The 25,530-nt window shown below is 40.6% G+C and overlaps 1 protein-coding gene across 1 annotated transcript in view; it reads right to left on the bottom strand.

Moving 5' to 3' along the window:
* tmem163a (transmembrane protein 163a) overlaps positions 1 to 25,530 on the bottom strand; it is a 60,422-nt gene that overhangs the window by 26,074 nt on the left and 8,818 nt on the right. The window lies entirely within an intron of this gene.

The raw sequence follows: 25,530 nt of genomic DNA, 5'->3' as shown, positions 1-25,530 counted from the left end.
CACACACACACACACACCAAACTCTAAAAGCACATCTACATAAAGTATCCAAAATTAAGACCTTTAACCAAAGAGCTCGAGCTAAATTTCGATCTCCGCACACAAACAAAAACACGACCCTTGCCTTCTCGGCAGACACATCCGACATGGCTGCGGCCGTTTGCTCAGCTGCAAAATATTCTGTTTAATAATTCAGGACCTACTGCTCAGCTCTGCACTATGGCTGAGTTCACCCTGCGGAAAACCCTGCTGGGATACTTCCTTTCTCCCGCCGCCTCTCCCCCTCAGTCCTCTCTCATTTTAACCTCTCCCTTCTTTCTGTCCTCCTTCCTCTCTTCGTCCCCTGTGGGTGGCGCTCTTGCTCTCCCTTTGTCTCTGCCTACCTTCTAAAGGAGAAGTCATTCTTTGCCTCTGTTGCTGCAGTTGTATTCATCTTCCCATTCTCCTTCCCCACATCACCCCAACTTCGTTTTACTATTAATCACCCTTTTGTACTCCCTCCCTTCCCCCCTTTACTCTCGTCCACCACTCCTGTCTGTTTCCATCTCTTTCGTCATGCTTCTTAATTTGTCACTTTCTTCACTCCTCTGTCCATTTGTTCTTTCCCCATCTTAAGCCGTCCTGCCTTGATTCGGTACCTCCCTGCGGGGCTCCCCTACTCCCTTCATTCATCAGCGCTCTTCTCTCACTGTAGCCCAGCAGTATTGATTTGCAGCAGGGCAGAGCTGCAGTCGATGGGCACAGCGAGGGAGGCGTCATCTGCGAGCGGCTTGGTGCTGTGGACTCACGAGGTTTCATGCAGAGATTAAGTTAGGGCAAGCACACGGCTGGTTGGCCTCATGCTTCCGAAACACCTGCAGGTTTTAAAAAGCTTCATCCTGGAACCATTTTAAAAGCTTTTAGGTGGGGTTCAAGGATTTTCTGCAGCTTTCCTGCTCAATGCCAAGAAAGAGGTGTCACTGGTACGCTAGACACAAATGTGTTTAGAAAGAAATTAAAGTCCAGCAGAGTCATAAATGGATTGTGTTGGTACATAAGACATTTCTAATGAAGATTCTCTTAATTTCCTTTAGCAAGGGAAATTACTGTGCTGCAGGTAGCCAAGGGACATCCTGTAGCAAATTATGAGGCATCAAACAAGATTTCCTCTCAAGGTCTCCGCTGTGACCTTGAGGCATCATTAAGACCTTACTTAAGAGACTCCCGAGACCTTGGAATGCACTTCCACCAGATCTCCAGGCTACAAACTCTCTCTGCTTTAAAATCATGTTTTAATACCCATCTATTCAGAACTGTACACCCTTCATCATGACTTGATCTATTTTTACCTCGATTCACTTTTATAGTTGTTTTTTATTTTGTTGTTGTATAAGGCGACCTTGAAGGCCTTTAAAGGTGCCTGTAAATGAAATGTATTATTATTATTATTATTATTATTAAGAAGAAGAAGAAGAATGAGACACTTTAAATAATTAGACATCCTACGTTTGTCCGATACAACATCACAGTAGAAAGCATTTGTTCGAGACTAAACCTTTGCCAAACTGAGCAGATTCCAACTGTTCAAACCGTGTGTTTTTTATTGTTTTCATTTTTGTTGCCAACTTGGACATCCTTTGCTAAAATCTGTCAATCCACCACAGAAAGTTGACCACAAAACAAAGTACGACTAACTGTGGGAACTCAAATATAGTGTTTCACTTGAACTGAACAACACAGTTGTCAAAAAGCAAAAATATCATCTAGCTGTCAAAGTGCGGCAGTGTCGGGGGCAAGATGTTGGCACAAAAGCAGGATTTATTCCGAACTCTTTAAAAAACTGTAGCTGACAACGTGTTAGCATTCCGAAAACAACGGATCTCAGGAAAACAAAGAGGGCGAGAGGAGACTTGACAATATCTACACAGGGTAATGAGGTTAGGGAAAAACAGGTGGGAACAAATCAGGGATAACAAGACAAAGGAAATTAACTCAATGCAAGGCACACAAGACAAGAGACTACCAAAATAAAACAGGAAATAACTTTCACTGAAGCCTGAACAAAAAAACAGGACAGGAGGTTATAAACAGCGTGAGAACCAGATTAAACAGCTCTACTGAAGGAGGTAATACTGCTCACCTGCATCTGATGCAGACACTGTGTAACTAGCTTACTTCTGTTTGGTATTAGCTGCATGAATTTCTATATTTTCATACAGTTATTTAACTTATTTAACACAAAAAACAATATAAACTTTGTTTGCTTTAAATAAATGCACTAATCACCCTGTACACTAATTACAACAAAGACTCACAGGAAAGCGTTTCCTGTGGGCCCATTACCACTCCTGGCAAGCCCATTAAATAATCTCCTCACTGCTTACTGTTTACCTAACTAATTTATTTGCTTTGATAAGACTCGAGCCTTCAGAGTTCCTTGTCAGGGATACAGTGAGTAATAATTAGTGGAAATGACAGAGCCAAACTCGGCAGCTGCTGTGGTTAACTTTGGCCCGTAAGTTCCACTGTGAAGTGAGTGGGAACAACTGCTACAGTCTGACATGTAGACAAGCAACTGTGGCACACGCTTACAACCAAACCACTGACATACACGTAACCTAACAAATTTCAGATATGGCAGGATGGATTCAGCTGAGTCTGACTGTCTGTTTTAGCCCTGCACGGAGACACCTGATCCCCTGCACTAGCTTGAATGTCTGATCTCCCGCCAACTCTTTCCCTCTCTTTCTTCAGTGAGATACATGCACTTGAGAGCTACAGTAATTTCCCAGCCTCTCTTTGTATCACTATTACTCAATTTCCCCTGGCACCTCTTCCTGAGAACATTTTCCATCTATGCTGCTCGAGTAAAACAAGATACAATGAGTTGCAAAACCCTCCTCTGTGCAAATGAAAAAGCTAAGCAGAAGCCTTCTACCGCCAATCTGGATTTATGCATGAACAGGACAGGAGATTATTCACATCCCTGTACTGCTTATTTAATGGTATGAAAGCCTGCAACTTTAGATATAACTTTATGTAGATTTGTATGCAAATATTAAGCACACTGTTTAAGGTAGTATGCTTTAATCTAGATACAAAATGTTTATTATCTGCTTTGGCATTGCCTATTATTTGACGTCCAGTGGACAAAACAAACAAACAAACAAACAAAAAACCCAATGTGTTCACACTGTGTGTACTTGCTAGTCTATTCAATACATATGTCTCTGTCACTGACCTTGAGGAGGTGCTGATTCAGAGATATTTCAGGTGAGGATTCGTTTTCATTGTAGCGCAATAAAAAACTGGAGGAAGTAAACTGAAGATAGAATGATATAAAATAACATGATGATGCATGCATTCATGCAAACCTCACAAAGTAGCACCTACATTTAACTAATAGAATAGAATAGAATTTGTTATAGAGGTTATAGACTGGTATCTCTTCTAAACCCATTAAAAAGAAATTTAACAAATTTAGTAAAAACTAGACATCATCACTCCAAAGGGAATAATTATATAGGGTGAAATATATTAGACTGTTAATGGATGGTGGTGTGGTGGGGGTTGATGGAGGCCCCAGCTCAGGGGGAAAACCTGAATTGATCGTTTGCTTGATGGCAAAAGTTCAAATAGAGGGTGAGCGGGGTGTGAAATGTCTGAAATGATTGTTGCTTCAGGCCTTCTTCCTTAGATGGTTTGCGTAGACATCTTCTACATGTGGGAGCTCCAACCTTACTCCATACGTAGGTCCTTCAGCTCGGCAGCTGCACAGCGTCTGTGCCACACCGTGATGCTGTTTGTAACGATGCTGCAGATGTTTCTGGGGGAGCTGTGCTTGTTTCAGCTTCCTTAAGAATAACAGCCTCTGTTGGGCTTGTTGGGCTTTTGTGCCCAGGCTTCAGGTGTTATCAGACTAGATGCCAAGAGCCTCTCAACACTCTCTGCTTCTCCCTGTATGTGAAGGAGGAAGTAGGCTGTACTTTCTCTTCTCCTGAAGTCTTATAAGTGTTAAGATCCACAAGAATATTTTATAACAAAGTATGTAATTAATCATGCTTTATGAGTTACTCATCATGTTTGTCTTCATTATCAGCAGCACACATTCCAAGCTGAAATATAAGGCTGTTTTGTCTGTTACACACAAGGCTGCCTTTGGCATCGATGACTTAACGCACTATCCAAGTAACATACAGTATTGTGCAAAGGTCTTGAGCCATTCATCATTTCTATATATTGAGGTTGGAGTTGGTTTGTATACCACTGTGGTTGTTTGGCTTCTTTCCTTTTTATAAACTTGCTGGTTAGTTTTAGACACTTACATGGTAATTACGTGGAGTTAGGGAAAGATTATGATTTGAGGGAAAATACACATACTCACAACACTGAAAGTTTAAAAATGATAAGTTGGGATTGACAGATGTGTCTGATTAACAGCATAGCCTGAGGACTCAAACTATCCCATCCAAGGATAAATGAGAACCCACTGGTGGTTTCACGTTAAACAACTAAACAGTAATGGTAGTGAATATTGTTGTAATTATTATGAACTAAGCGAGTCACCACTTTAACAGAAGTTAAAGTGGTGACTCTTGTATTCTTCAATGGATGGTTTCAATGCATGAAGAGCTGCTTGAATTCGTTATAATTCATGTGTAAAGTGTCACATCCTTGTGTGTACGCTGTGAGTGCGACTTCGTCTGAATATAAGTTGAGAAAGTTGGTTTGCTGTTTTGTTTTGTTTGTGAAGAACTGAGTCCTAAGCAGATCCACAGTGCTGATCTCCTGTGCACCTCTGACCACAGCGTATATCTCCCACAGCTAAATAATGAGCTCTGTGGAGACTGTTTTACATAATCAAATTGAGACATGCAGACATACAGAAATCTCTGAGATGCTCACACAAGCAACTGCACACACACACACACACACACACACACACACACACACACACACTGTGGGCTGCTATTTGTGGGAGGTAGGGGAAGATTATTTCAGCTGTCAAACACCAATTACTGTGATATTTTTGTAGCAAATGATAAAAAATGTTATGAGCTGAATAAAGTATTAGAGCTGTAAACGTCTCATTAAGGGTTCTCACTGTTATGCAGCCATGTGATTCAGTCGCAAAATGATGCAAATAAAAATACAATTAAAAAGACTTGAGGGGTCACTCGCCCCCTGACCCAACACTGACCCAACACTGACCCAACACTGACCCAACACTGACGCAACACTGACCCAACACTGCTTTGAATTTTAGTTTGTGCAAAAGTATTTTCTCTAAAAAACAGTGGATTATAAAAGCAGACAGGGAACTGAGGCTACAATTGTCTAAAGAGCTAGGAAAGAAAAGCTACAATTCACACAGGTTTGTGAAAACTGGAAAGTAGAAGACAAAACACTGCCAGGCGTGATGAGTTTCGATTTCTTCACTGGCACTGTCTGAATTTGGTGTAAACAGCATAAAAGCACGGATCCATCTTTTTTTCTTCCTTTTTTGTGTGTTAAGTTTGATTTTTCCAACAGGTTTTAAAAGTTTCTAATGTGTTCAATTCATACAGTTGGCCAATTAAGATTTTATTTAAATCTATTGACGATTATAAGGAACTGACACACCCTGAGAGAGTATCCAAACGTCACACAAAAAGCACCCAGTTAACCTACAGATCCATATCCAGGACCTGCTTAATGGGCGGTGATAGTGCCAACCGCTGCACCACCTTTCCAATATGTCACTTCTTTGATTTAGCTAGAAACCAGTGAATTATCAAAGAGACAAAACATGGCAGCTAACAGAACAGCTCAGGAGAAATGTTGATGGAATGGTTTCAGGGTTACTTTGATCAGTATTAGAAGTGTGCTAATGCACCCTTAATCACCCTTTGAGCTTTTGGGTGCACATAAACAAGAGCCCAGACTTCACACACATATTTAAACACAAATAGTTGAAAAATCCTTCTGAATATTTACCATTCAAAGGAAAAACCTTTCTACCCCCTCTGACATGAGAAAATACTTCACTTATTTACAGGGAAATCCTTTAAGGCCAGGAGACACCAGTGAAATTGCATTTACTGTAAATTAAGGGCCCTCAAGTAAGCTGTAACCAAACCTGTGAGTCCTGATCTTGAAAGACAATCACCTACTAGTCATGTCAGTGGACAGTCTGAGAGTTATGTGCGGTTATGTGTAATTTTTCTGGTACAAAAAGTTGAGGATTACTGATTTCTGGATGCACAATGTGACAAGCAATCCTTTCATAGCAACAGGCCTCCTGTTTCATCATCATCATTCACCGTGGTAACAACAGCACAGAAGGCGCCGATAGGCTCCTCGGCTGAAAACACTGTGTGATGAATTGGATTCAAAAGTGTGTGGCAGCTGAAGAAAGTAATTGAAGCCAGTATAGCTGAAACTGGATGAAGATAGTGCAGCAGTACGGCTTGAGAAAGGATTTTAACACTTGTTGTGATGATACAACTCTTCCACAGAACCACAATACTCCGTTCTCCTGAGTTTAAAACAAAGAAAAGACAGATTCTTATTATCACGGCTCTGACTTATCTCCACTACATTTGAATGTCAGTAAATGGTCCTGCTTTGATAAATTTCGTATGAATCTGCTTAAAGAATCATTTGCACTTCAGTCAACCTCACATCACTGTATATACAGTATGTACTTTCAGTGCTGCAGGAGCTGGGACACCTGGCAGCTCGAATTTCATTTCTCATTTTATTTTACATTTTTTTCTTGGCATTAAGTGAGCTGAGGGGAAAAAGAGACACATACCTTAAGCAGTGCATGCACCATTATCCACAACCGACACCCCGCACAACAGAAACAAGATGAAACAGAAGTCTTACTCAAAGCGTTTCTGGCTGAGGTGCAAAGGTTTACAAGCCTGAGTGACAGTGATTGTTGTTTTTGGTGCTTCCAGTTAAGGGTTCACTAGAATTTTGTCAACTCATTCTCACCACATGTCTGATATAACCCCCACCTTCACTGTAAAATCCATTCAGTGTCTTAGTGTAGTGCGTCGTGTGCAGGCTGTCGATTCACTAGAACATCCTGAGCCACAGTTATAAAAGACTGAGCCTGAGATTGTGAAAGAAAAATCTATTTTTGGTTTATTGGCCAGGATTACGTTTTTACACACATGCATGGACACACACACACACACACACACACACACACACACACACACACACACTTGAAACAGGAGACTAATTTGTACTCAATTTTCAGGGACCTCTTGTCGAGACAGCCAAATCTACTTGCATTCTGCCTGTAAGTGCTTTACCCTGTGTTATTCTGTGTGTGTGTGTGTGTGTGTGTGTGTGTGTGTGTGTGTGTGTGTGTGTGTGTGTGTGTGACAAGGAGGGACCGAGATGAAGCCCTCAAACCTTTGATGTTCAAACTGCAGCAAAGATATCATCGACCAACAACCTGATATTATTTTTATATGAAAGATAAACTTGGCACAAAAAGAAAGGATGTTTGTGATTGGTCGATTATTTCTTTGCTGTAACTATGCTACTTGGCAATAAATCTGATAATCTCCTCTGGAAAGCTTGTTTATTATTATTATTTAAAAGGAAAATGCATTTGTAGGTTGAGCAGCAGAGTTGAGTATGTTGCACCCATCAAAAACTTGCCAAATCTTCGCTGCTAATGCCAAACAGCTTATTCTGCTGCGGACTCTTATATCGTGTCATTTAGATGGATGAAGTCAGAAGAAACAAGACATATTGGCAATTTAAACATTTTTTAATTTAACAAACTGGGGCCTCAGTGACATGTGGAAGAAACATAAAGAGGAACAACAGCCTGGCACCTCCTCCTCATGCTGATTGTGTTGGTCACTCTGGTACGGACAGCACGCTTAAGCTGATCACATAACTGTTCAAAGGGGTGGAGGTCAGGACTGCAGGCAAACCCCGCTCTGGGATTGCCAGTGGTTGCAGAATCTCATCTTGATATCTCTGCACCGAGAGTGCCTCCAATGACAGCAAGCCTTGTTTTTCCAGAGAGAGAGAAGATGACCTTCACCATCACACTGCCTCCACCAATAGTGGTCTTCTCCATACTTTGATCCTACGACAGGGCAAGGAAATGGTCTTCTTCTTAGGATGTCCACTTCGCCGCCTGTCTCTGACACCTTCTATTATACTGAACTTAGCCTTCAATTTGGAGAGGGAACAACGGCTCACTCAAAAAATGCTGCAAAATGGTTTAAGTTGCACTATGGCACAGGCCTATCCAGACCAGTGAAACAGGGACGCTGCTCCAAAATGCTACAATCAGGCACCTAGATAGATAGATAGGTAGATAGGTAGATAGTTTAGATAGATAGATAGATAGATAGATAGATAGATAGATAGATAGATATATAGATAGATAGATAGATAGATAGATAGATAGATAGATAGATAGATAGATAGATAGATAGATAGATAGATAGATAGATAGATAGCATGTACCATGAGTGGGAGGTGGGTTACTGTCTATTCAACACTCACAAAGAAGCTATTATGATTCAGCTGTAGGGAAAACAAATGATCCCAGAAACACATAGAGTTCCTTTGTTAACTAACTTTTCCAGGGAATGTCTGTTTAGCAGGTGGCTTTGCAGCCTGCATGAGTTCCCTTTGACGGAAAAAACTGCATAAAGTTCCTCCACAAGAACCAGAATGTGTACATTAATTTCCAGAGACTTCTGTTCTCAATTTACCAGTCGATCTACATCCCTACCCTCACCTATGGTCACGAGCTGTGGGTAGTGACCGAAAGAACGAGATCGCGAATACAAGTGGCGGAAATGGGCTTCCTCCGACGGGTGGCTGGCCTCTCCCTTAGAGATAGGGTGAGAAGTTCGGCCATTCGAGAGGGGCTCAGAGTAGAGCCGCTGCTCCTCCACATCGAAAGGAGCCAGACAAGGATGCCCCCTGGGCGCCTCCTGGGTGAGGTATTCCGGGCATGTACCACCGGGAGGAGGCCCCGGGGCAGACCCAGGACACGCTGGAGAGATTATATCTCTCGGCTGGCCTGGGAACGCCTTGGTGTTCCCCCGGCACAAGCTGGAGGAGGCGGCTGGGGTGAGGCAGGTCTGGGCTTCTCTGTTTGGGCTGCTGTGACCGTGACCCGGCCCCGGATAAGCGGAAGAAAATGGATGGATGGATGGATTCTGTTCTAAATCTAGTCTTTTGTTAAGGGATGAATAAATAGCCTGAATGCTAACATTAAAGGGAAAACTGAAGGTCGAGTATTCATCTACAGGCATTTCATCCACTGTATAAATGTACTGTAGCTAAAAACTGCACCTTTGCAAAGAGAACATTTTAACGTACTATTCATTTCCTGAACCACTCAAACTACTTCTGAATTCACCACTTACTATCATCAATGCTCAAATCAGTCTTTATATAACTAGATTTTTTCAAAAGAGATAAAACTCCTGAACTCTTATTCCTGGAAATGGAGGTACCACTAACATTCACCGGCGTTGCTCCAGCTGCTCCGTGGACAACAAGATAAGCTATCTCTGTCCACATGTTGTGAACTTTATCAGCCCTTTACTTCTTCCCCTCTTTATCCTGTCACCTACTTATCTTCATATTCTCTATCTGACTGCACTTCCTGGCCCTTGTGTGTTCTCCCATGCACACCTTTGTATTCTGCGCTAACATAACCCTAACAGGTCTAAGCCAGAATGATGAAGGAAGAAATTGAAATTACTCTGCAGAATGAAGATAAACGACTTGCTCGTTCTTTCTCGCATTCATTTCCTCGCTCCCTTATGTCTCCAATAGTATTTACCTGTTCCATCAGCTCAGTGGTATAGCCTCAATAAAACATTCATGCATTAAGGGGAAAATTAGGCTTTCCCAGTCGCTTTTCCCTGAGGTCAGCCAAGTCAGCATATAATCTGTTCCTTGGAAACAAATTGCAGAATGAAGAACCCCCGGCCTGTTGGTAATGGATCCAGTGCAAGCATCAGTTTACCATTGATCACACTGGACCTGGCTGTTGGGTGTTCTTGGAGCTCTCCTGTCTGTTCCACTGTGTTATCCCACTGCATGAGGAAAGAGGGTATCTAGTATAAGAACGCATATAAAAATGCACTGCTGCTTTCATTCTCACTACTGAAAACAGTGAAAACTGTTATTCTTACTCTCCTCAGATCAATCAAAGCAATTTGTTGAATTTCTGATTTTTGTGAAACGTAAAGTCCTAACAAACGTTATGAATGTACTTTCAGTGATGTACCAAACATGTCAAATGTTAGATTCTGTGTTTTGCAATGTATATGAGACATAAATGTAATTTTGCCTGTGGCCTGTGATGTTAAATACATTACATGGACAAAAAGTATTGAGCCACACCTCTCTCAATTCAGATGTTTTCAGTCCTATTTCCATATACGTATGAAAGCAAGCTGCTAGTCATGCAATTTGACTTTGCAAAAGAAACTGTGGTTCTTAAGGCAGATTTCCAACAGTCTGCTGACTCAGTAACTGCAGAGTCCCAGACCTCCTCTGGCATTAAGATGAAAACAAACCTGTGCGTCAGGAGCTTCATCGCATGGCCGAGCATATCCTGTAGGTGTAAGGTGTGCAGGTCCCGCTGCTTTTGTCCATATACTGTAGACTGTTTCAATGGCAGTTAAATAGACACAATCCTCCTGAATAAAACGCTGCTGAATGGCACTTGCGGTGTTGCTCAAAGTACCAAAAAAATAAACGTGAACATCTCAACAGCAATCATGACTCAGTTACTCAATAAAAGCATTATTGTAAGGAGCTTCACATAAGAACTATTTTCTGTCTATTGAATTACACACAGAAATTCAAACAGACACATGCAGCTTACTAACATCACAGCGCAGACAAAATTAAGACCATTAATCGTTATATTTTCCATGTTGTCAAAACTATTACATGCCAATGCATGCTTAGGAGATGTTGTTGGGTAGAAAGAACTTTTCTGCACAATAAATGCTAACGATGGTCATGGAAATGCCGTACACAGAGATATGAGTGCTATGGCACGCTGAGTAGACTTTGAGAGTCATTTAGTGACCTTGTCCTCTTCACTCCGTGTGGGACAAGGCTTATCATCATCTATCACAAGTGCTAAGCTGTTCCAGGACCAGAGATGGGCAGTAATAGTAATCTGATTACTTTTTTCAAGTAACAAGTAAAGTAAGGGATTACTATTGCAAAAACGGTAATTAGATTACCGTTACTTTCCCGTAGGAACGCTGCGTTACTGCGTTACTAAAACCGTGATTCTTTTGCGAGTGTCTCATGACAGTGACGTAAGCGAGTGCGACGTTTGTGACAACAGCTGTGTGCAGATCAACAATGGATCATATATGGAGTGCAGAGAGAGTATGAGCGTGCAGCGTTTAAAGCGTGGAAGTACTGACCTTACTTTGAGTTTGATTCCATAAAAAGTGACAAAAACATGAGTGTCCGCTGTGCGTGGGAAGAAAACTTCTTTTTACAGGGAAAAACCCCTAAACTTCCAACAAGCACCGAGTAGCTACGAGGTAATGGGAAACTCACAGAGAAACTCGCGGATTCTTCCACTGACCGCGGCACACCTGCACCAGGGTAAACCTCCGCCTACCCCACTCCTGCTTTACAGGTGAAAATAGAGCAACAGGACCGCTGAGTCTTTGACTTTATTTATTTTCTGCTGTGTTTTACTTGCATCTATTTGAAAGACTGAGTGTAAACACAAAAAATATTTTATTTTATGTGCTGGAATGTGCAGAAAATAGGTTTAAATGTTAAACTAATTTCTTCCAGTCAGAGAATGTTGCATATAATTTAATGTTTGCTTGATGCATAAAGTTAAAAGATTAAAACTGATAAAACAAGTTTTAAAAAGAGACTTTTCCAATTGATTACATTTTGTATGATGATTATGCAGAAAAAGTAGAATTGGGCTGAAAGATCTATCGCTTTATCACCTCTTCAGGTTGTAAATCGTGTTTTTAAAAAGTAAGTAAAAAGCCATTTAGCACCATTATACTTAGGAAAATGTAAATGCATTTACAGTGGGTTGTTTCAATGTGAGTTCACCAATTTAACTGATATTAAGTTCAATTCAATTCAATTTTATTTACATGGCGCCGAATCACAACAACAGTCGCCAGCTAAAGCTGCTACAAAGACAACCCCAACAACTCCATCAGACGACCCCCCTATAAGTAACCAATTGGTGAAAGTGAGAAGGAAAAACTCCCTATTAAGGGAGGGGCGGCCATGTGCTGCGACCGGTTTGGGATGAGGGGAGGAGGAGGAGATAAAACTGTGCAAGGTAATAACTAAAGATTAAATGTGGAGTGGTGTATAATCACATAAAAAATCATAAACAGAATTACAGAGCAAAGTAAAAATATGCAAAAATTATGATGTGAACCTGTAACTTAATTAGAAAATGATTGTCATTCTTCTTCATCCTCTCTCGTGGACTCCAGAGTATTTCATTAAGATGTGTGGTTGATGTTTTGAACCATTAGGAAGAAAAAAAAGCAAACTTCCTCTGCTCAGCACTTGAGTAGCTCACATGGGATTGAACACAATGCTGCCTCGACTTGTGTTACAGGCCGATTAACTGAGCTGTCATTAATATTTAATGATATTCACAGGACTGCTTTTCTCATGCCTAGATCACATGCAGCTGCACGTGACGCAAGACGTCGAGCCACGAGGTGAAGCTGTGGGCCTCAAACACAACGCCGCAGCGAATAAGGACAAAGTAGCTCCTGTTAAGTCTCTGCATCCTAACGACCGGTTTTCTGTTTGTATATTTATTTTCAGCGCATACCTGCTTACTCGTGTTGTGAAATGCTACACCCTGACGCTGTACTGCAACCACACCGTGTGACTAAAACGAAACATCCTGAACACACTTTCACTTTCTCTCGCAGTCTCTTCTGACACTTTCTTTTTTCTGATCACACTGCACCACCCCACTTCTTTGGCTCATCAGTGAGGTGCAAAAATAGTCAAGTGGTGCTGACTGATAAAAGATGGTGTGAGGCTGCCTAGAGAGGCTGTCCTATAATTATGCTGCAGATGGAGAGTTTCTGACAGCCAAGCAAATACACAGATAAAACACTCCATGGCTTCTGATAAAAAAAACGCCAACCCAGAGTTCCCTGACGCACCAACAGGAGAGGAGAGGTGTGGCGGAGAGGTAATTTTACAAACCCGAACGAGCTGTTCACCATCACTGTGGAGTTTTCTGGTTTGCGGTGTTTGACAACAGTGGAATCAAACTCATTCAAATATTAAAGGTGTGTGCCTAAACGTCAGTTTGCCTCAGCTGGAAAATAAAGTACCTCTTACTCTGCGTCAGCCCTGCAGCATTGTTAAAACAATTTCTCCTGAGCCGCGGATCGATAGTGCACTGTTGCTACAGTGAGGTAGGATATCTTCTGTGGCTTCATCTTTAAAATGGCATCAGGAAACTTTACATATCGGCACAAAGCAGTGCCTGTAAGTAATCCAGAAACAGCACCTCGACCAGAAAGATAAACCTGAGACGTTAGTGCACTCACAACACTTCACCTCTCTCTCTGCACAGATTTTTAGACTTCATACATCCTTAAAAAACTGGAGTAAGGCTTATTCTTACTTCACTTCCTGATTTGAGTGGAAAAATATGTTAAAAATTAACTTCAACAAACTCTATTTGCCATTAGCGGATAGAGTCCCATTAGCCACATCAAACCCAGGAGGCAGCGTGGTTGTAAAACCTGACTGCCTGTCACAAAGTGCAGATGGAATATGAGGATTAATGTAGTGTGAAACCTAAACAGAGGCCTGTTCAGCGTGACTAAAAGGCTGGGATGGACAGGATTACCTTGACAACACTGGAAACGGGTTTAAAAGGTTATTACAAAATGCCACCATTTGTAATTGAGGAGATTGCAGTGAGTTATACACAAAAGGCATGTTTGACTTATCAAATTTATCTAATTACTTAATCTAGTTTTTTTTTTCTTTTTTGTGATTTGCTAAATGTTTCCACAAACAAATTTCTGCATTAAAAGGAATTGAATGAGAGTGAGAAGTTCATTTCTCTGTGTCTGTTTTCATAACAGACACAGAGAATAACTTAGCTCAGAGCCAACTGACGACTGAAGTAGTTTAATACACCGTGCATGACCACATGGTATCCACTGAACATCAAGGGTTTGTAGCAGAGCACAAGGGTGTGCATACAAAAAGACACGCACACGCTATTGTTCAAAGGACTCGTACATAAAGTTACACAATGAAACTAAACAAGTGCAGCTCAAGCGTAACAATCCTGGAAGACGACCATTTATAATGACGAGCAGAAGTTCAAAGTATCAAAGCGAGAAAGAAAGATGCTTTGAAAGTGGCATAGTTGCTGGTGCTACACAAGCACGTCGGAAAATTTCAGAAACTGCATAAAACCCCCATAAAACTCTTGTGTTTATGGAGAAATGTCCAAAATGTATCCAGTGAGTGAGCAGTTCTCTGGGCAAAAATGCCTCGCTGTAGCCAGAGGCCATGAGAGAACAGCCAGACTGCTTCAGGTTGAGGGCAAAGTAACTCTGACAAACACTTTGACTTATTTTGATTCACAGCCAAAGTATGCAGAAGAGCATCTTTGAATGAAAACATGTCAAATCATGAAGCAGATGGGCTTCTGCAGCAGAAGACCACACCAGATGCGACTTCTGATAGCTGAGAACAGGAAACTGAGACTACGTCCACACGTACACGGGTCTTTTTGAAAACGGAGATTTTCCGTTTTCGTTTTAAAAAATAATCCCGTCCACACATAAAGGCAGAAATGAAGGAAAACGCTGCTATGAACATGCCAAAGCAGCAGGTAGCGCTAGATTCCTAACCGTGCAGAAATTTTGGCCAATCAGAAGTCTAGAAGCCTCGGTGGGAAAAAGTAAACAAAGCTGGGGCATAGAAGCAGAACCGAGTCGTATGTGTGGAGGGACAGTAACTGTGTGTATATGTAAGCATTTAAACACTGCAGAGAGTAGAATTAACAGTAACAGTATTGTAGAAATGCATTTCACCGAAACAATAACGTGGCGTACAGTGTGACGTCAAAAAAGGCGCACACCTTTGACGCTGCGTTTTCTCCGTTTTTCTCGTCCACACATAAATGCAAAAACTGAGTTTTAGAAAACATCCACCCTGGCCGGAGTTTTTAAAAATCTCCGTTTTCAGTGACCAAAAACGCCGTTTACGTGTGGACGAAAGGTGCAAACGCATAGAAAAATCTGCGTTTTCAAAAATACCCGGGTACGTGTGGATGTAGCCTGAGACTACTTGCTTCCGCTCACCAGAATAATAATAATAAAATAATAATACATTTTATTTGAGGGCGCCTTTCAGAAACCGAAGATCACCTTGCAAGAGAAAAAATAAGCAAATAATAAAAATAAGGTAGAGTATTGGAAATAGGACGAAAGCACGGCTCCATCCTGCCTTGTATCAGTGGTCCAGGCTGGTGATTGTTGTGTAATGGTTTGGGGGATAGGCTTTGGTACCGGCTGAGCAACATTTAAATGCCACAGACTGCCAAAGTATTGCTGCTGAGCATATTTGTCTCTTCATGACCTTAGTGTGCCCATCTTTCAGGACAAAACTCAAATGATCTCAACAATAAGTTCACTGTACTCAAATGATCTCTGCAGTCAGCAGATCTCAGTTCAACAGAGCACTTTTGGGATGTGGATAAACACGAGATTCACATCATGTATGTGCAGCCAACAAATCTGCTGTGTGATGCTTTCAGGTCAGCGTGAGCCCAAGTCTCTGAGGAGCTTCCAGCACCTTGTTGAATCAGTGCCATGAATAGTTCTGAAAGCAAAAAAGGACTAGACTTTCTGGGTGTTCCAGTGAGGACAGCACACAAACAGAAGCACTACTGTGGGTTTTGCCCTGATTTACTAATAGATGTAGTAAAATTACCAAGGCTCATAAAGGAGAAAAATGTTTTAAAAAGAGAAACAACTGCTGTTCTGGTTGGAGGGGAAACATTAGGACTGTGATTTATACCTCTGACATTATTCTCAGCCTAGTAGAGAGTTCATAAATGGCTTTGGAATTACAGAAAGGCCTGAGTATAAATACATACACCGCCCACAGTGTGATACATACAGATTTATGCACATATAACTAAACGTCCAGTCAGTAATGATTAAGAATCGACTTTGAGCATTAAAATGATCAAATCCTTGACATTAGTGTGAGCATTTCAGGACAAGAGAGATAAGAGAGATCTTTATTATTACTCTTTAAGTATTTGCACTGATTCTACTGCTTTAAGACATGTATTAATAACCTCAGCCTACATCATGCGGCGTCATGTTGGGATGTCACACCTATATGTGCGCGCTTATGTACAGTGGGCCTAATTGGTCTGCAGACGCTTGGTGTTGAAGAGGAGGAGGGGAAATGGGATTGAAGCATCTGGTGTGAGAAACTGCTGATAACAACCTCAGTGCTGCAGTCTAGGATCTTCAAAGAGTGCAGATAGCAGGGGATCTGTATATTGTGACAGTGTGGTGTAATAATGCGGTATCCCTGCACTGTGTTATGATAGTTTTCATTATAAAGAGAAACATGGCAGCTTACAAGTGCATCTCACTCTTAAAGCCTTGTGCATTAACCCAAAGTAATTTTTTTTATTATTATTAATTTGTGTGTTTTTTCTATAAAAAACACACAAATTAATAATAAAAAAAAAATCTGTAACTGTAATGAAGAGCAGTTAAAGAAACTGCAATAAAAGCGATAAGAAATAAAGAATATTAGAAATATTTTAGTAAGAACCAACTCGCTGGAATATTTTTAAATGGTGTATTTATATTTGCTATTAATGTCACTTTCTTTGTTTACATCATTGGAGTCTCTCGTTTCTGTTGTTAGTTAGGTGCTGTCTCACTGCTCAGTTCAAGCTGTTTAAGCTCTCTTGGTAACCCGTTCAAACCAGTGCAAACAAACCAAACAGAGCTCATACGAGCTGCAGTAAACCCCAGAGATCCCACTGGCGATTAGTGAAGACTTACCTTTGGTCATGGCCAGCAGCTATCAAGGGCAAAGGACTAGTTTTCTGCGTGGCTGTCGTGATTTACAGAAACAGATATTGTTTAAAAGCTAATAAAAAGCCAAATGACTGTCAGATAAAAGCTGATTGACTTCAGCTTGTATTTCAACAAACATGTTTCCTCATTTGCTCTTTATGAAGACGGGAAACAAGTCTGCGCAAGCTTGATTACTCAAGAGTTCATAATAATAATAATGGACTCCAAAAAGCTTCTGTCTGTATGGAGATTTAAAGCTAGATTATGCTATTTATTTATAATATTTAGTCCAGATTATATGGTCTGCAATTTTAACAATTATAAGAAGAAGTTGTTATGAATCTGAATCTTTAATGAATCTCATAATTCAAGAACACTGCAGGGGCCACGAAGTGATGCATCACACAATAGAAGCTATGCAGGACAGCCGCCGTAGCGCCCCTGTAACCTTACTCTATCCCTGAGAAGTCAAAGTACCCTCGTCCCCATTCTGCCAACAGTAAGATACACCAACCCGCTGAATGCAGAGAATCCTACACAGAGCAGTTCCATTCATAGTATAATTGATAGTGAATGGTTAAGAGTCTCAGCACATGCCATCAAATTATGACGCGCAAAGAGAGCATTATCCTTCGCACAACACAACAGACAGACACGGCAAATAATGGGACGCTTGACATTTAACAAGATTAGCATTTCAGCTAATCTGTGGCCTTAGCCCAGTTTGCTACTCTCCATTGTTTTACTATTGTCTGATAATCAGAAGCACCTGAGGAATGATGAGTGTAATCACTAAACACTGCACAGATACGGAGGAACTGTACGCATTAACTGTGGAAACGAGTATCTGTGATTTGACCTGATATGTTTATAATTTACACGGGTATAAAAAAATCTTTAGAAAACAGTAATTTGAGGCAAATTACACACTTCAAAGTCCAAGTAAATCAATCAACCCTAAAAGCCATCTTTTAACATAATAACAAGCTTCCATTCCAGCATTTGGCTCATAAGTAGACAGGAAGGCTGAAGGCTCAGAGAGTTTAGATTTAGCCCTAAAAGTGGTGACTGGAGGGGAAAAACTCAACGATCACATATTGAATCTGTAAATGTTTTACGAGTTAAACAAAAAAACAGACTGAACGAACGGAGCTCAAACACAGATGCAGAACGCAACACCTGCAATCTGTTCACATTCAAATAATGCTTTCATTCGCACCTTTGTGCCAGCAGAGGTAAAGGTTTCGTAATTATTTAAGTAAAGATCTTGTTTGATCATATATGAACAGAGTGAATAAAATAGATTAGTTCCAGCAGAAGTAGAATATACGGCACTTGAACACCCAGAACACCAACATAAATAAAAAATAACTTGATGGGTGAGTTTAAAGCGTTCTTAGATAAACATATACACACACACGTGCACAGAGGTGTACTAACAGGCACATTTCTTAGTTCTCTGTCTGCGCAATACAAAATTCATGATCTGAATGAGCCCACAGATGGCTGCCAATTTCATACCCTGACATGCTTTTTCTGAACATTATGTTCATCTGTGCATGCTTTTCATTGTGCAAGTCTGCAAGTACTCGAATTGGAAAAAGTTATTCTTTCGGGACTGAAAGCCGGGACGACAAACAAGGAATTTTTCAGTATTTATTATGAGCCTAAAAAGACAGCAGCGAGGATTATACAGTCCATAGAAGTTGTCCTGCCGTGGCATGTGTGGCATAATATTTCTGACACATTTAGCACTGACAGACAGAAAAAGACGACTGGCTGACGCTACAATGACACACAATGACCATTTGGACCAGGAGATTAAGCCTCATCCAATTACTAAACTCATCCAGTAATCACATAAACAGTACACATCTGGGGGGCTCCATAAAAATAGAAACTCCTAGCAAGTCAGAGCGTATACGATAATGGGAGCGAAGGCAAAACAAACAACAGCAACGAAAACACCAATAGAAACAGACTGCAATTGGGAGCGAAGGTAAAACAAATGAATAAATGATTGTGTTTTCTACCCCGAGGCTCCGTGGCGACAGGGGTGGGGTCGAGTTTTCAAGTAAGGTGGAGGCAGAATAAAGGAAATAGAACATGGCGAGTGGAAGCTTCTGAAGAAAGAAGGTCTGGGTGGAGAGGAAGAGAGGAGGAAAAGTAGGAGGTGATGAGGGACTGGGGGAGTAAAGTGCAGAGAGAGGCAAAACTGGAGCAAGAGAAGGAGGGAGGAGGGAGAGAGATGTATATTAGCACGCCTGTTTCTGCAGTGACTGCCTGGATGTGATAAATGTCCTGCAGATAGCAAACAGATATCGTACAACTCAACACAAACGTCACTTTTTTACAGACTCTGCTGTCTGTGATTTACACTTTCAGTCATTTATTCTTTGTGATGGTAACATGAGATCTATAATGATAGTGAGGTAATAATGAAAGCGTCAAATGAAACATGAAACTCATGAGGTTATGACTGAATCCTTACAGGAGGTAACACTCCAGCGTAAGTGTTAAAAAAGCACAACTTAAATAACTAAAATCCGGTGACCAGCCACCGTTACACATTTCTGCCTTAGCTACAAATGTGGATTCATGCCGAGCACCGTCTGTTCAGATGGGTGCGTGATTCACATCACTCTATGAAAGGTGCTTCAAGTCATATTTATTTACAAAGCTGTCATTATTCTTTGTTTATTTTAGTGTAAATAAATTTTATTAAAAGACCAACGTCGTCAGGAGCTGGCTCTGTGACCCAGCATTTTGAGTTTATTTTATATTTTTGATTTCTTATGTTATTTTGGAAATATGTAAAGTTATTGTGCTATTTTTTTAGTTGGGCTTGTGTTGTGTTTAGTCTAGTCTAGGTTTCATCTATGCCCCTGTGTTTGTGAGTCTTTTCCTGTCTTCTGTGTCCGTCTGTCATGTGTTTCATGTCTACATTTCTCCAGGTTTCCTGTTTTATTTTGAAAGTCTTATATTTCCATGTTCATTGTGTTTAGTTTTACTTTCCTTTGTGGCATCATGTTTATTTGTGTCAGCTGTGTCTCCCCGTGTTTCCACTTCCCTCATTACCCTCCTCTGTATTTAAGTCCTCCTTCTGTTCTTTGGTGGGTTTTCTGTTCGTCTTTATGTCACAGAGTTTCTGCTTCCTACTGTTCGGGTTCATGCTCAAACTCACGTTTGGATTATTTCACAGTTACGTTTGTTCCCGTTCAGTTTCATGTTCTTGTCGCTCATCGTAGTTTTCACAGTCTAATTTTCCCAGTTGAGGTTTTTGTTTTCACTCCATAAAAACACCGGCGTTCTCTGGCCGTGACAAAAGTCTTGTTTTTTTCTTACACATGTTTCACTTTAACTGCTGAATTTTTTAAGAAGAGATTTTCTGAAAACTGGACACCACAGTGCTGTCAAATTTGCTTAAAAAGGAGAACATTTGTTAGGGAGGATCTTAAGCTATAGATTTAACACATATTGTCGTGGTTCTAGGGACCCAACGTTTATCTTTTAGATCATTTATTTTTTGTGATTTTATTGGTTTTTCATGGTTTTGTCTTTTTTTCTAGCTCTCTTAGTTATTCTTTAGTATTTTGGTAGTTTCTAGCCCTCTGGTGTTGTTACTGTGCCTCCCTTGTGTTCCCCGTGTTACGTCTAATTATCCTGGTTTCTATGTTCGTGTATTTCCTGTTTTACTTTGACAGTGCCGTGTCCTATGTTAGAGTATTCTGCTTCCTCCCTGTCTCGTGTGTGTCATTAGTCCCCGCTGTGTTTCCCTCCTGGTCCTCGTTACCCTCTTGTGTATTTAGTCCTCTGTCTTCCTCTGTCTGTTGGTTTGTCTGCCTTTCTCCCCCCGTGTTTCCATGTTTTAGGTTTCCTGTTTTCAGACGTGACACATATTGACAGTTTTCTTGAATATAAAGGCTGTATTCATGGGAATTTAAAAAAAAAATCGTTCTCCTCTAGGTCTTCTGGTTTTATGAAGGTCTTTCAAAGATTTTCTATGAACATTAGCTGCTTGTTCGCTCATTTTCAGTCCAGTCCTCGTACTTGTACCTGACCATTTTCAGAATTGTGTTTGTTTTAGTTCGTTAAGCCCCTTAATACTGACCTATGAATCATTCAAGCATAAAAATGCATCTTAAACCAAAGCTGTGTCTACACATAACAAAATAGCTCATTTTAAATCGTATCCTCGGGCGCTTCGCTACAAACCGCTTCTTTTAAAAAAACTGAATTTATGAAGATGATAAATGCTAATGCTAACAGTGTGAGAGGCATCAAACTGTATGTTTTAACCAACAAGGTGAAACTAAGGGAAAAATCTGCAATATAAACCCTTTAAAGACAAAAAAAAACATTTATACTGAAAACTATTATTTCCAATAAACAAGTTACACAGCAGAACAAGTTTGTGATACCTGTATTCAGTCAAGAGAGCATTATTTAATCGAGTATTGCACTGAATGAGTTTATGAAGTCAAAGAAAATGGGCCTGAGTAGAGACGAGCAGAGTTTAATCTGTGACATCAGTCAAACAGGGGTGTCATTGTGCCTTCAGCACATGTCAAAGATTACAAGTTTGTGCAGAGGTTGTGTTACAGAGCGACGTTTTTTTTCTGCATGATGGGTTTCAGCTACTTCTGTCTCCAGCCACGCAGTCGTGGCACACATAGATATCCATAAAGTGCTGGATTATTTATAACTATGTTGGGCTTTTGCTTTATGTATCTGGGTTAAATCACAGTAATTACGCCCCGACTGCATGAAGAGAAAGAAGGAAAAGTAAACAAGAAGCACAGAGGAAGACAGAAGACTGAAGGAGAAGCTGCTGAAGACAAATCTATGTATTTCTGTTTCCTGCTGTCTTACTCTTACTCTGCTATATTTATAATTTCACAGTATTTTAGTAACATTCTTCCTCTTTTATGTCCTCCACTTCACATCCTGTCACTACCGCACCACCACATTTCCTTCTTTCTTCTTCCGTCTTTCTAAATCTTGCTTTGGCGTCTTCTCAATCTCAGCTTTATTCCCCTTGGCCATCCTCCTGCTTTAACCCTCTTTTACTCATTTCTACCACAATCTTCTGCTTGCTCAAAAATTAAATGGCTGTTGGCAACAGGCCTGATTGATCTCGTGGCTGCCTATTAGTGTGGAGGCCTATAGCCTGCTCCTAAATGTCCTAGAGGCGCTCTGAAAATCATTCCTGTTAGTGTGCACTCAGTCCCTACTCTGAGTGTGGAACAGCTTCTCAGTGGACTGCCAGGCAAGCACCATAAAATGTACCATATGGCAGAAATCCTCTAATACCAACAATTCACACGAGAATCTTTAATCAAAAACACTAGAAGGCTTTATATGTTTATTATATGCTGGTTGATGGCAACACAGAAAAATCAGTTTTCTACTTGAAGGAAAGGTGTGTGTTACAGTCACGCATGATGCAAAAACACCTGACTTTTACATGTAAGCCTGCAGTTCTTGTCTCCAGTCATAACAACACATCAACATAATTCTCAGACCACAAAACTAAAAATTAAATAGTACATTTTCATACATTGTGCATCCATTTTCAATGAATACAACTAAATTAAGACTGATATGAATACTGTACTAAACTGCATCTAATATTATTTAAAGACTCATATTTTTACATATTAGTCGTGTATATTTATGTAGAGTGACAAAAAATGAAAGTTGGAGGATGACAAACTACTGTGAAAATTGATTATTTTTTTCAATACTTATCTATTTTATCTATTTATTTTATTTTAAAAAGAAATTTTCATTGATTTCATCATCCTGTATATGAATATCAAAATACTTGTCCATCTATCAGTGTGATTACCAAGATATAAAGGAAATGTTGTCGTCATCTTCTAGTTTCCTGTGTTTCTCAGTCACCGAGTTCATATAATTACCTGCTCACACTCTGCTGGACAGCTTAAAGCACAGAGATGTTCCTGCTCCTTTCTCTTCAGGTGTGGTCTGTGCTTTCTCTCTCAGTCTGATATGTCTGATAAAGCCTCAAAGACTTGTACCACTTTCACAGGTGAATACCTAACCACAAAAGGCAGCTTCTCAAGAGAGGTTGCAAGCTCACCCAGAGCAGCCAATCATGACCGAGACATTCGAGAGTCAATACAATTGAAAGTAAAGCAGAAGAGGCTTGCAGTGAACCCTTCTCCTTTCTAAATGTTAAAGTGCTGCTAAAGGTCACGGAAGGATAGAGGATTATTGCAGATTTCCACAGAGAGAGCTGAAGACAGAGAAGAAGAGGAAAAGGAAAACTAGAAGGGCAAAAGCTAAAAGGCTGGCAAAAACAGGATCCAAAAACGGAGCTTTGTTTAAACATGTCCACTTCAGAAAAACTCATAAAAGCTATATGACAGTAGATATTTTGCTTGTGACAGAATCAAACTATCTTTTGCCTTTGCCAGCAAATCACAGAGAGGGAAAAATGAGTAAGGAGGGAGATATATGCTGAGAAAACCCATAAAGATGAAGTAAACAAAGCAGAGTGTAAAGAAATACGTTGACAAGATGTAAAACATAAAAAATGGAAGATGGTGGGCCTGAAAGAGGGAGAAACTAGGGCACAAGCAGGAGGAAACGACGCGCTGGTATTCTTTAAAGTTGAGCCATCGCAACCACTAAATCCCCAACGCCGCCTGCCAGGACTCATCACGCCCGGTCCTGCCTCGTCCCCTGGCGCCATCGCACCTTCCAGAGCTTCATTCATTCGTCCATAGCCATCTGCCTCTCTTCCCTCTACTGCAGGTGGCAGGAGAGGAGGTGGAGAGCAGTGCATTCATACTTTAATTTTCTGACCAAGTTCCCCTGACTTGTCTTCTCAGGGCTGCGTTTAGGAGACGTGGAGGTAAGCGCATCTACACATCTGGGTACCTTCTGCTCTCTTGTTCTTGTTTTTCTCTCTCTCTCAGTTTAGAAGTTCATTTTTTAGTGGGTCATCCTGTTCTTCTGCTGAAGTCTCTGTTCTCTGTGCTGAGAGTCAAACAAAACACACACACACACACACACACACACACACACACACACACACACACACACACACACACACACACACACACACACACACCATTCTACATTTCGCCTCTTTCTCCTCATTCATCCCTGCACTAGCTTCACTCTGTGAGCTGTATTAATTCATGCCAGCATTGACAATATAATATTTATTTTTTCTCATCTTGGTCTATTTTTACACGTAGAGGTTGTATTTTTTTTTTTAAATGCACTGAATGCTGATTACTGTGGGTCTGAAGAAGAAGTGCTACTCGTATCCAGATTTCATCAGCTAATTAAAAATATGTTTTAATTATGAGTTGATATCTGTATTATAATATCCTTTTAAATATAGGTAGCGATTTTAGGACAATCTGTGTGGAATAATCTATTCAGCATGTTTTGAGGAGCTATGCTAAATGACCAACAACAGCACAAACGAGAGCAAAAATAACCCGTTCTACAGGATGTTGCATGAAAGACAGACCACACCGTCCTCCTCCCCTGCCACCTTCTTCACCTCTTTGGGGATGATACCTGCTGGCCATAACACGAATATTCTGTCCAGCGTCTTGTGAGTGTGTCTTCAGGTCTCCTCCATGTTATCTCACATTATCTTTAAAGAGAGCCCACAAACTCTTTAGAGGAGACTTTGTTTGCTAAATGGATCATTATCCGTAACTAAGGACCGAAACACATTTTTACCAGTAAATCAACAGCTTTGCTTTTGGGCTTCACTGTTTTAGCTAATCACTGCAGACCCTACCCTGGCCCAACTGTTGCCCACTTCGTTCATCCAACACTCATGAGCAAGAATACAAAACACTGCTGCTTATTCACTTGAGACACCAGCTCACTCCAAACTGGAGTGGACGAGCTAGCCTCTACCAAAGTGGAGGTGCTAATTCTCCTCTCTACTGCAAACCCCATCTACACATGTAGCTCCTGCTTGGAAAATGAGCTTGTGCTTCATCAGTATTTACTTGAAAAGACAAAAGGCTTGAAAAGGTTGGGACACATCACAACTTGAATCTCAGCAGAATGAAGAAGCAACAACCCCTTTGTCACTGCAGACTGCGCCCTCACACATCCTGTAAGTCATAAGACAAGAAACTGTGTTGAAACTGTTGCACGCAATGTGAAGAACTTCCAAAAGCAAAAGCCTTTTTGTTCAAATCAGATGAAGTGAGTTTTAACTGCCAAGTGTGAGTTAATCAAGTAGTTAAAGAGGCATGAAGACAGTGGAATAGTTATTACAGCTCTCAGACTATATTTACTTCCATGTTAGACGTTATATCGCTTACAAAGGCTTCGAGGATAAACCTGAATTTTGAAAAAGTAAACTTCTGTCAGACTTTATTACATGATTTGATGCTGACAAATTAGTTTTAAGCCGTGTAATTCAGAGATTATGAAATTA

This window comes from Haplochromis burtoni, unplaced genomic scaffold, assembly GCF_018398535.1.
Source record: "Haplochromis burtoni strain Fernald_Lab_line unplaced genomic scaffold, NCSU_Asbu1 Contig_74, whole genome shotgun sequence".
NCBI lineage: Eukaryota > Metazoa > Chordata > Actinopteri > Cichliformes > Cichlidae > Haplochromis > Haplochromis burtoni.
This window is presented reverse-complemented; position numbering and strand designations above follow the sequence as displayed.